This window comes from Thamnophis elegans, chromosome 5 (assembly GCF_009769535.1).
Source record: "Thamnophis elegans isolate rThaEle1 chromosome 5, rThaEle1.pri, whole genome shotgun sequence".
NCBI lineage: Eukaryota > Metazoa > Chordata > Lepidosauria > Squamata > Colubridae > Thamnophis > Thamnophis elegans.
The window spans coordinates 15,434,775-15,446,911 of NC_045545.1; positions in this window are offsets into that span (position 1 = coordinate 15,434,775).

Sequence of the window (12,137 nt, forward strand, 5' to 3'; positions counted from 1 at the left end):
TCTCTTGCACTCAAACAATTCAAGTAAGGTTCAAAATATTCTAAAGCTCGTTGTGATGATACCCACTTTTCAGAAGTTGTTTAAAACATTAATGATGGTGTCCAATGTTCCCTCTAAGCTGGGCGGCTGCGCATGTGTCAAGAAAATGCCATGCAGCAGTTTGCAACTGCTGCGCAGTGTTTTTTAGTATGATGAATCCTCGGCTCTGCCAGCCGCCTTCCTTCCCCAAAATGAAACTGCCCAGCTGGGGCAACAAAGCCAAAATGACGCCATGCAATTCAGGACCGAGAGGAATTGACAAGCCGGGCAGGTAAAAATCCTCCCACGCTGCCACCACCAGCAACCCCTGGCCCAGGACTCCGTTCAAGTTTATCGAGGAGTGGCTGCGCTACCAAGCCAGTTCCGTCTTTCGGCAGGCCCAGCCCATCACCGCACAAGCAACTTAAAGGCCGTCATGAATAAAAGGCGGGAGTGTCTCGGGAGATAGACCCGGCCTCCACAGAAGGAAATGTGCGATGGACGGGAGGGAGGCGGCGGTGGAGAGGGAATTGCGGCAGCGGTGGCTCATGCCTCAGTTCGGATGGGTGTGTTGCATCCATTTTGCTGTGTGGCCTGGCGGGTGCTGGGGCTGCTCCTGGTGGTTGCCTCCTTCCCTCTGGGTAGAGCGGAGCACTTCAATCGTCCAGCACCTGCAGCCCCCGTCGCTTATTGGCATCTATCCGGGGCTGTTTTTTGAAGCTCTGCGCGCATAAGGCAGGCGGCGTGGCTGCGAATTGTTTTCCTTGTGATAACCATGAACAGGACCACCGGCCCCAAAGGACTGCTGGAAGCACATTAGAGCACTCTGCCTTTGGGGAAGTGGTTGTATTTCAGGTTTCTGATCGGTCTGTTGCACTTATCTATTGCAAAGTATAAGAGCGAAACACACACATACACATGTTTAGTCGGAGGGGATTTCTTTCTGTTTGATTCTGAAAGTGTAGGGTCATATACCTCTTTCCCTTATCTGTCAGGGGAAGGCTTTGCTGACACTTGCATGCTGTCATTATGTATTTTCTTTTTAAATGCTTTGAATTAGTCTTCTGTTTTTTTACCAATGGCACAAGAGAAGGGATAATTTTCAGGAAACAGAAAACTGACCTACGGTATTGGTTTGCATCTTTTATGCATCTTTGTATTTTTACGTCTGAAAATTAGTACTTACACGTCAACATTTCATCACATTCCATGCATTATTATATTATTTGCGTATGAAAGGGCTGTATATTAAATGAGCCGTTTAATATATTGAAAACCAACTTTATTTTCTGTTGGTTCATCCTCTCAAAGGTGACTGATCAGATTTCTTTAGCAAGTTCAAATTGGCCTAACCTCCATGTAGATTGTTTTGGCAGCAGTAAAGAGTCTACTAGTTTTGGGGGGATCAGCCATGGTCAGCTAGGTGTTACCATCCATTTGATACAGCAAATGGTTCCAGTTCTTGAATCATCGTATAAAAGCAAATGGTTAAATATAGTTTACAGCCAGCCAATATATAAATGTTGTTTACATGCAACTCAATAAATAATAGGTTTGTTTCTTTATATACCCCAATTGCTAATCTACATCAATTGGTAATTTATTCATAACTTGCTAATATCATTGCAGACTATTGGATAGTAAGGGGGAAAATATAAAGCATATAAAGTAATTCATAGTATGGAAAATGTGGATAGAGGGAAGTTTTGATCCTTTTCTCATAGTGTCATCAATTGATCTTGAATACAAGTAGTCCTCAACTTACTATATATATGTATGTATGTATGTATGTATGTATGTATGTATGTATGTATGTATATATATATATATATATATATATATATATATATATATATATATATATATATATATTATATAGTTATATAACACTTTTAATTAAGTGGGTATCTTGAATAAATATAACTGAGTTTCAAATAACACTGATTTCGTTGTTGTCTTGGATGACATCTGAAAAAAATTCAGGTGCTCAGGCATGAAAATGTGCCCCTCAAACACTATACTTTTCCTCGCGCACTGAAAAAAAATTAGAGGGAACATTGGTAGTGTTTTCAAAGGACTAAAATGCCAAACAATTGAGATCAAATTGATTGAAATAGGAGAATTTGAGCGCAACTACGTTGCCATTTTGGTACAGTAAGGCTCTTTTTTTCTGTAGCAGACTTAAACTGCTACCCCTCAAAAATTGTTTTTAAAATCTCAGTGTAAAATAATGCTAAGCTGTGTTTTTTGCTTAATAAAAGTAATTTATTCAGCAAGAAACAAGGAAAACACATTCAAAGCCAAAGAAGTAACCTAAGCAATACAATTAGCGCTCTTAATCCAGTTTCCTAAATTGGATTATAATGGGAAATACTCACAGGACATAAATCAGTAGAACAGAAATTTCTTATGTGTTGAGTAATGGAAATTGCTTATTGTTTAAGATCCCCCCCAAAAAATGTATTAGGCAGATATAACAATGTGAACATTGAGATTTAATTTTTAATAACATATATTTCAAAACTGGGCAAACTTTCAATTAAAATGTATAACATTAGATAAAGTGTTTTCACTTTTTTTTTCTACAGAATATTTGGCTATTAAAAAAGTAGACTATGAGGGAGCAAGGAATTCCAATGTAACTTGCAGGGTATATGGGTTTTCTATTCAACTACTACAACACAATCACAGAAAAGCACAAGATATTCAAAAAGGCCAAGCTGCATCTCAAAATCATTCATAAGTTGCCGCAATAGGAATATATTGAGGTTATGAATATTTGGAATATTGGGGGAATTTTACTATTTGATTGACATCTTAGGTAAAGGTTCTCCTCGCATATATGTGCTAGTTGTCCCCGACTCTAGGGGGCGGTGCTCATCTCCATTTCAAAGCCAAAGAGCCAGCGTTGTCCAAAGATGTATCAGTGGTCATGTGGCCGGCATGACTAAACACTGAAAGGAATGAAACGCTGTTACCTTTCCACCAAAGTGCTCCCTATTTTTCTACTTGCATTTTTATGTGCTTTCGAACTGCTAGGTTGGCAGAAGCTGGAGCTCACTCTGTTATGTGGCGCTAGGGATTCGAACTGCTGATATAAATCTAATAAACCTAAACCTCATCTTTCTGATCATCTTAGCCACTGAGCTACCCTGATTGACATCTTACTTTCTTTTTTTGTTTCTTTTTTTGTTAAAGATTTTGCTTTATTTTTCTAAAAGGTTTGTTAAGAAGATCAGTATCCTATTGGTATTCTTCTGACTTGACTAGAAGGAAGGAAGATTATTTTCAGATCCAGAAAAACAGACAACATAAAAAGCCAAGACATTAATTCAATTTGCTGGTGCATTTACTCCCGATAAGCACCAGACTTTTCATACATCTAAATTAACTTAGTGTTAATTGAAATTTAAACAGACTGCATCTATATTACTGATGTCTTAGAAATATTGTTAAAAAGCTATTCAGATCCATAATGGAAAAGATGTAAAAATAAGCCTTGGTCTTCCTGGAAAGGCCCAACATCTGGCTGCTTCTTGCTCTCATCCAACTCATCTGTGCCAAGGTCACTTTGGCCAGAATTTCTGATATGGATATGAATTCCTTGTGCTTCAATTGTGTGCAACAATGTTTAATTTGACCTAGCTTACCATTCCACATACAGGTCGTCCTTATGACCATATCTTTAAGGAGCACTTAAAACTTCACTGAAAAAAGTGACTTATGACCAGGTTTCACACTTATGAAACATCCCTCAAATCATAACAATAACACACTTGGGGTGCTTGGCAACCATCATTTAGAGCAGAGGTCACCACTGGTGGTCTGCAAGAAAATTTTGGTGGTCCGCAAAAAATTATTTGCATATCTTATATTGCACTAAATACTATTTATCTTTTTTTAAATTCATATTAGTGGTCTGCGGAATTTAAAATTATGAATTTAGTGGCCCCTGAGGTCCGAAAGGTTGTTGCCCCCTGATTTAGAGAGCTGGATTCGCTAAACGGCCGCATGAGTCACTTAAGTTCAGTGACTTTTTTAAACAACCATGGGAAATTGTGTTGTAAAATGGGGCCCCACTCACTTAGCCTCTGTCTTGCTTAGCAACAGAAATTTTGGGTTCAGTTGGTTGTAAGTTGAGTATTGTATTGCTTCTTACATGTTTGTAAGGGTGTATGGGTTCACCCACAAAACCGCGCTCGACTAAACTGCGCCCGACTAAACCGCGTCGCTGACGTCATCAACAGGGCGACAACAGTGCAGGGACAGAAGCACGCTGTAAACCCTAAACCTAAAATTAATTCCTAAACCTAACCCCCCTAAACCTAATCCTAAACCTAACCCTAAACCTAACCCTTAACCTAACCCTTAACCTAACCCTAACCCTAAACCTAATCCTAACCCTTAACCTAACTCTAACCCTTAACCTAACCCTAACCCTAACCCTAACCCTTAACCTAACCCTAAACCTAACCCTAAACCTAACCCTAAACCTAACCCTTACCTTAAGTTGAATCGGCTTGCTTTCAAAGCGCTATTTAAAGTGCCCTTCTTTCTCCGTGCTGGCTGTTGTCGCCCTGTTGATGACGTCAGCGACGCGGTTTAATCGGGCGCGGTTTAGTCGAGCGCGCTTTTGACGGGTCACGGGGCGTATGCATTTCCTTCATGGCATATAAGTCAAATCGGACTAGACTTCATGGCAACATACAGAAAAGTAATGTCAGTAGGTTTCCTCTCATAAGGTTCCTTAGGCATTTTCTGCACCCCACTTTAATGAGGACACACTACAGGTAGTCCTCGACGTATGACCACAATTGAGCCCAGAATTTGTTGCTAAGTGGGAAATTGAGTTTTGGTGAGCTTTGTCCCATTTTACAACTTTTCTTGCCACATTTGTTAAGCACTGCACTTGTTGAATTAACAACATGCTTCCCCGTTGACATTGCTTGTTGGATCCGAGCCGAGGTGGCGCAGTGGTTAGAGTGCAGCACTGCAGGCTACTTCAACTGACTGCAGTTCTGCAGTTCGGCTGTTCAAATCTCACCAGCTCAAGGTTGACTCAGCCTTTCATCCTTCCAAGGTGGGTAAAATGAGGACCCGGATTGTTGGGGGCAATATGCTGACTCTGTAAACAGCTTAGAGAGGGCTGAAAGCCCTATGAAGCGGTATATAAGTCTAACTGCTATTGCTATTGCTATTGCTATTGGATCGCAAAAGATGGTTACATGACCCTGGGATGCTACAACCGTCATAAATATGAACCAGTTGCCAAGCATTTGAATGTAAACCGCATGACCGTGGGATTCTGCAATGGTTGTAAGTATGAAAAACGGTCATAAGTCATTTTTTTCAGTGCTGTCGTAACTTCAAATGAACAGTAAACAAACTGTTGTAAGTTAAGGACTACCTATATTGCATTGACCAGCAGTAGGACCAATAAAAAGATTGTTACCCTGTTCCTATTGTTCATCGAATTTTGGAAATTTGAATTTGGTCACTGCCTCAGGCAGTAGAAACGAAAGCACTTGGCAGACCCAACTCAAGGAAAGATAAAGTGATGTGTAAAAGGAGGGAGGGAAGCGTCTGGAAAGTATTATGTGCTGAAATAAAGGAGCTAATTTCTTTCTAATCAGATTTGACCTCATTAGGTGGGAGAGGAGAGTTAAATTACAGATGAGGATAACCATATGAAAATTGGAAGGAGGAAACACTAGTGTAGGCCAAGAAATCAGTCAAAACTGAGAGTGGAGTGAAGTAATTTAACACTTTCCTGGCACAGGGCTGATTTTTTTCAAAAATCACACCCAGCAAGAATGTTTTCGTTACCATTCTAACTAGTTTCAGAAGTTAGATTTTATGCCAATAGCTAATTAGGGAGAAGATACTCTGGATGGGCCTGGAGGATGGATAAATTGAACCCATATCTGAAATCCTGATGAAAACCCTACTCGCACTACTCACATTGTCTTTAGTTTGCTCTTAAATTTAAACCAGCAGTATTCAACTTTGGCAACTTTAAGACTTGTGAACTTCAATTCTCAGAATTCCCCAGCCAGCCAAACTGGTTGTGGAACTCTGAGAGTTGAAATCCACAAATCTTAAAGTCGCCAAGCTTGCACACTCTTGACTTAAATGCCTTCGATATAACTTTAATGTCATGCCAAACGTAGCCTTGAGATGATCTAGACAAGGGGCCCCCAATCCACAGACCCCCACTGGTCCGTGGCTCACCAGGAACCAGCCCACGCAAGCGAGTTTAGGTCTGATGAAAGAAATGTCCTTCTGGGTTCGGCTCCAAGTGGGGGAAAAGACACTGGAGACATGGAGGCTGCTTGGAAAGATGGTTTACAGGGCCACATGGCTTGAGCCCTGAACAGAAAAGGTGATCACATGCTTCAATATTGGTGGAGAAGAAGAGAAGGGCTGAAGGAGGGGCTTGCTAGGCTTTTTATACCCTGTTTAGTCCCACCTCTCTGTTTCCTGTTCCTGTGTAAGGAATGTATTCTGATTGGTTGTCAGATTCCCATGGGGCCATGTAGGGGCTACTCTCTAGGCTGTGTTTTGAATCCAGGTATGGATGAGTTCTCAGATGCCATGTGGCCAGTTGAGTAAAGTTCCAACATTATCATGCCTTTATTCCCATCCCCCCTGGGGCTGCAGTGGAGAAGTCTTTATTATGTAAAGTGGACTAGCCTGGCCTTCTCAATGGCCCATTGACAAAGTGGGGATGGGCAGGAAGCTACAGGCAACTATTCTGTCTTTTAAAACATGTTTCTTCCTTTTCACATCCTGAGAAATATTCTGCCTTTTCAATATTTCCTAGGATATTTCATTTTTCTGGGAGAGGGCTGGATGATAACTTCCCACAGATCCATCCACTCCTGTGCAGGATATAGGCAGCATGTGAGGCCATACCTTCCCCCTCCCCCTAGTCCACAGAAAAAAACACCTTCCACAAAACCAGTCCCTGGCACCCAAAAGGTTGCTGAGATTCTAGACCAGTGATGGCAAACCTTTTTGTTGTTGGGTGCCAAAAATGTGAGTGTGCGCATGTGCTGGCACCCATAATGAAAGTGTGCCCCCACATGTGCATTCGCACACAACCCCCCCCCCACACACATGCTTCCACACACATGCGCCACACTGCTCACCTCCAAGCTGAGGCTTGGTATTTCCTCCAGGGGACAGGGGGAGCCCGTTTTTGCCTTCCCCAGGCTCCAGGAAAGCCTCCAAAGCCTGGGGAGGATGAAAAACAGGCCCAACGACCAACCAGAAGTTCAGAAACGATCTGTTTCTGGCTTACAGAAGGCCGTTTTCACCCTCCCCAGGCTTCAAGAAAGTCTCTGGAGCCCGGGGAGGGTGAAAAACAGGACCAATGGGCCAGTGGTGGGTTTCAAAAATTGTTCGAAACTACTCTGTGGGTGTGGCCTCCTTTGTGGGAGTGGCTTGCTGCCCATGTGACCGGATGGGAGTGGCTTGCCGCTCATGTGACCGGATATGAAGATGCCGACGACACTTGTCAGAACCACTTTAAATTACCTCACAGACAGCACTGGCATGCATAAGAATATGGTGTAAACTTGTTTTTTAAAAGGCATCTTTGGTTTGCGTTAAAACAACTGCAACACACACAATGTTCTGATTGCACCACAAGCGCAGTAGTCATCCTTACCTTTCACAGAGGCACTGAGTTTTATAAATATCAGCATGATAGTGTAGAATAATCATATCCAAGGACCAGTGGTGGGTTTCAAAAATTTTTGGAACCTCTTCTGTAGGTGTGGCCTGCTTTCCGGGTCCACTGGTGGAACTTCTTCTAACCGGTTCGGTAGATTTGACGAACTGGTTCTACCGAATAGGTGCGAAATGGTAGGAACCCACCTCTGCAATGGGCCTACCGAAGTATGGACCCGTTTTTCGCCCTCCCTAGGCTCCAGTGTCTTTCCTGGGAGGGTGAAAATGCCCCCCCCGGCCCTCCAGAAGGCAAAAATCAGCTGGGCGACACGCACATGCACACTGGAGCTGACAGCTCACATGCCGGCAGGTATGGCTCCACGTGCCACCTGTGGCACGCATGCCATAGGTTCACCATCATGGTTCTAGACAATCTTCAGATTGTATCAATCATGGCTTCCGGGGAGTGGCCTGTCGCCGTCGGCAGCTTAACAGAGCTGCCCCCAGAATTCAGGTTCGTTATCTACTTAATATCAACAAGATAACTCTTTTTTCAGACAAGAAAAAAGCAGTGAGGAATCTCAGCTGGTAAGAATCTTCTTTGAAGTTCACAGTTTGTTTTTTTGTGAGCTGTGGACGGAGGGGGAGGATCAACCCATAGCTGAGTCATTCAACTCCGACCTGAACTTCGCAGCTGTTATTCACAGCACTAGACAGAACCCCTCCCCCTCAGGACAATCTTTAGAAAAGAGACTATTAAAAATCAATACGAGCAAAGACCAAACTTGTGAACTTTGAAAACCTTTCTCTATCTGAAATACCAGCTTCAATGTTATAAAAGCCTCTTTTGTTTAATTGTCTTCAAAATGGCGTTTACAGCTTCTGCATTTGTTATCTCCGGCTTCCTGCTACAGAATTAAAGAAACAATCTCTTATAATTTAATTAGAGCTACTCCCTTAAAGCTTTCAAGACTCTTTGTTGTTGAAACAGGGACATTCCAAACATTCCAAACGGACTTTCTCTTTTGAAATCCTCCGTAAAACCCCTTGAAAAAAAAAAAAAAAAAAAAAAAAGGGAAAAAAAGGGGGGGGGAGGAATTTCTTTTTCTCCACATAGCACAGTGGATTAGTAATTTAGAATAAATAATTAAAACTAAAACATAATGGCATCTAAATCAACCTCTGTCAAATTACCTCCGAAAACGTCTCCCATACCTGGTACAAAGCTGCAGCCCCCACCATCTATGCCCCCTAGTGGAGATGTACTAACAAAAGAATTTTTTCTGGAAATGTTCAAAGAATCCAGAGAACAGAACTTAGAAATGTTTAAAGAATTCAGAGAACAGAATCTAGAAATGCTCAAAGAATTCAAAGATGAAATAAGGAATGAGATGGAAGTTCTATATGACAAATTCGATACCAGGGTCACTAAAACGAATGATAATATGATGGGAATTGTAAATGTGATAACAGAATATATTTCTGGAATGGAAGATAATTTAGAAACTCTCAATGAAGCTAAAACTAACCTGATATCCAAAACTGAAGTGGTGGAACAAAAAATTGACAATGCTGAAAAACAAATTATTATGATACAGTATAAGCAGATGGAGCTTGCATTAAGAGTGAGGGGGCTGCGTGAAGAAAAGCAGGAGAACTTAAAGCAAATGTTTTCTGAAGCTTTTGACCGTCTGGTGGGAAAACCGGGATCCAATTTTGATTGGCAGATTGACAGGATTTTTCGTGTTAACTCATGGGCGGCAAAACAAAGGCAACTTCCCCGAGACGTAGTAATATACTTTGTTACAAGAGAATCTAGAAATATGATACTACAAGAGTCTTACAATACTAAGCTTCAAATTGGTGGACAGGACATGATTGTTTTGAAAGAAATACCACCTCAGATGCTAAGAGCCAGAAGAGATTATGCTTTTCTGGTGGAAGAGCTCAGAAAGCGTCAGATACAGTACAGATGGGATGCCCCATTCGGTATTATAGTTACAATGGACAAACAAAGATATCGTCTCAGCTCTGTATGGAAAGCTCGTGATTTCTATCATAAGATTCTGAAGATGGGATACCCTGAACCTTCGGGATATGGTGAAAAACCACGAGACGAACAAGATAAACAGCAAACCACACAACCATCAGATAAAATGTATCATCTCCCTCTTCCGGAAGGGCAAGGAGTCAAGGAAAAAAGATCCAACCGTAAGACCACCAGACAAACGGATAAACAAGCTACTATGCAACAATCTCAACAATCATTGGCCACTGATCAAGGAGCTACTGCAACAAGCTCAGAAGCTGTGGGAGGAGCTAAACCAAAGGTGAGACAGGCCTTGCGGGAGGCTCTAAAAAAGCTTCAGGCAACCAAAAATGACAACTAAGATTTTGACATGGAATGTTAACGGACTGAACTCTCCACAGAAAAGAAAGAAAATATTTCATTATCTCAAACAGTTTAAGAATGATATAATTTGCTTGCAAGAAACTCATATCAAATCAACCGATCAAAAATATTTGTTTAACCCCAAACTGGGCCAACATTTTGCGACCTCAGCCATGGAAAAGAAAAATGGCATAGTAGTATATTTAAGAAAAGATATTAAAGCTGAGCTAATTGAAGCAGATCCCTTTGGAAGATATATTGCATTAGATTTAATCTTAGAAGGGAAAAAGACGTTACTTTTGGGAATTTATGCTCCTAATCAACAACAAGATGGATTTTATAGAAATCTCCACGCTAAATTAGTACAGTGGGACTTTGAGTCTTGTATATTATTGGGTGACTGGAATGGCGTGATCGACACCAAAAGAGATAAGAAGACAGCTCGCCCGAATACCAAATTTCGAGCTAAGTTACCCAAAGCCTTTTTTGACATGCTGGACGACTTTGAATTGCGAGACGCTTGGCGCGAGAGGCATGCAGAAGAACATGACTTTACCTTTTTTTCCAATAGACATCAATCTCTTTCAAGGATTGATTTTATACTAATTACAAATGATTTACTTTGTAGGGTGAAGAAGACAAAGATTATGGCGAGAGTTCTTTCAGACCATAATCCAGTCTGGATGGAATTGGGAAGGGTAGCCCAGCCAAGAAGGTCCTGGAGGTTGAATGAAAACTTATTTAGATATGAAAAGTATGTTAATGATTGTAAAAAATTGCTATCGGAATATTTTGTTCTCAATATGAACAAGGGTACATCTCTGGAATATGTATGGGATGCAAGCAAAGCGTATATGAGAGGAGTATTAATGAATATAAACAAAATACATAGACACAAACAAGGGCAAAAACGAAAAGAATTGGAAGAGGAAATTAAAGGGAAAGAGTCAGAGTTAACATTGAATCCAGGAGATACAAAGATTAGGGAAACAATTGCTATATTAAAATCTCAGTTTGATATGCTGATCTCTGACCAGGTAGCTACTAGTTTATTATATGCTAAACATAATACTTTCTGCAATGCAAATAAACCCGGTAGGTGGTTGGCTTATCAGATTAGAAAAAAAAGGAAAGCTCGAAATGTATCCAAATTGTGTTACAGAGGGAGGGAAGTGTTTCAACAGGAAGAGATTCAAAAGGTATTTCGGGAATTTTTTACAGAGTTGTATAAAGGGGATAAAATTAAGGACGGAGATATAGACAAATTCCTAGATAAAGAGAAAATCCCCCTAGTTAGAGAAGAACATAGGCATAAGCTGAATCAACCTATAACCTCTGGGGAAATTTTGCAGGCAATTAAACAATTAAAGTTAGGGAAAGCACCAGGCACAGATGGTTTAACAGCTGTTTATTATAAAAATCTACAGTTAGAAATGGTAGAACCCCTCAGAGAATTATTCAATAAAATTCAATCGGGAGGGAAAGTGCCTCCTTCGTGGAAGACTGCGTTCATATCGTTGATACCCAAAGAAGATCAAGACCTTACCCAACCAAAAAATTACAGACCTATTTCATTACTCAATGTAGATTATAAAATTTTTACTAAAATATTAGCAAATAGGCTAATGGGGGTAATTCAGCAACTGATACATACCGATCAAACTGGTTTTATACAGGGCAGACAGATGAAGGACAACGTTAGATTAATTATCAACGCTTTAGAATACCTGGGAAAGAACAATCAAATCCCGGCCGCATTCATATTTTTGGATGCGGAGAAAGCCTTTGATCGAGTTAATTGGCAATTCCTGCTGAAGACATTGCAAAAAATGCAGATAGGAGATGGCTTTTTACGGTCAATTGGTGCAATATATCAGCAGCAAGCAGCCCAGATCATTGTCAATGGAAATCTGACAGACTCCTTTCAAATTGAAAAAGGTACAAGACAGGGCTGTCCTCTGTCCCCATTATTGTTTATTATAACTTTGGAAATATTGTTGAATAAGATACGGGGCCTTTTAATCCTAAAAGGGATTAAAATTAGACAGCAAGA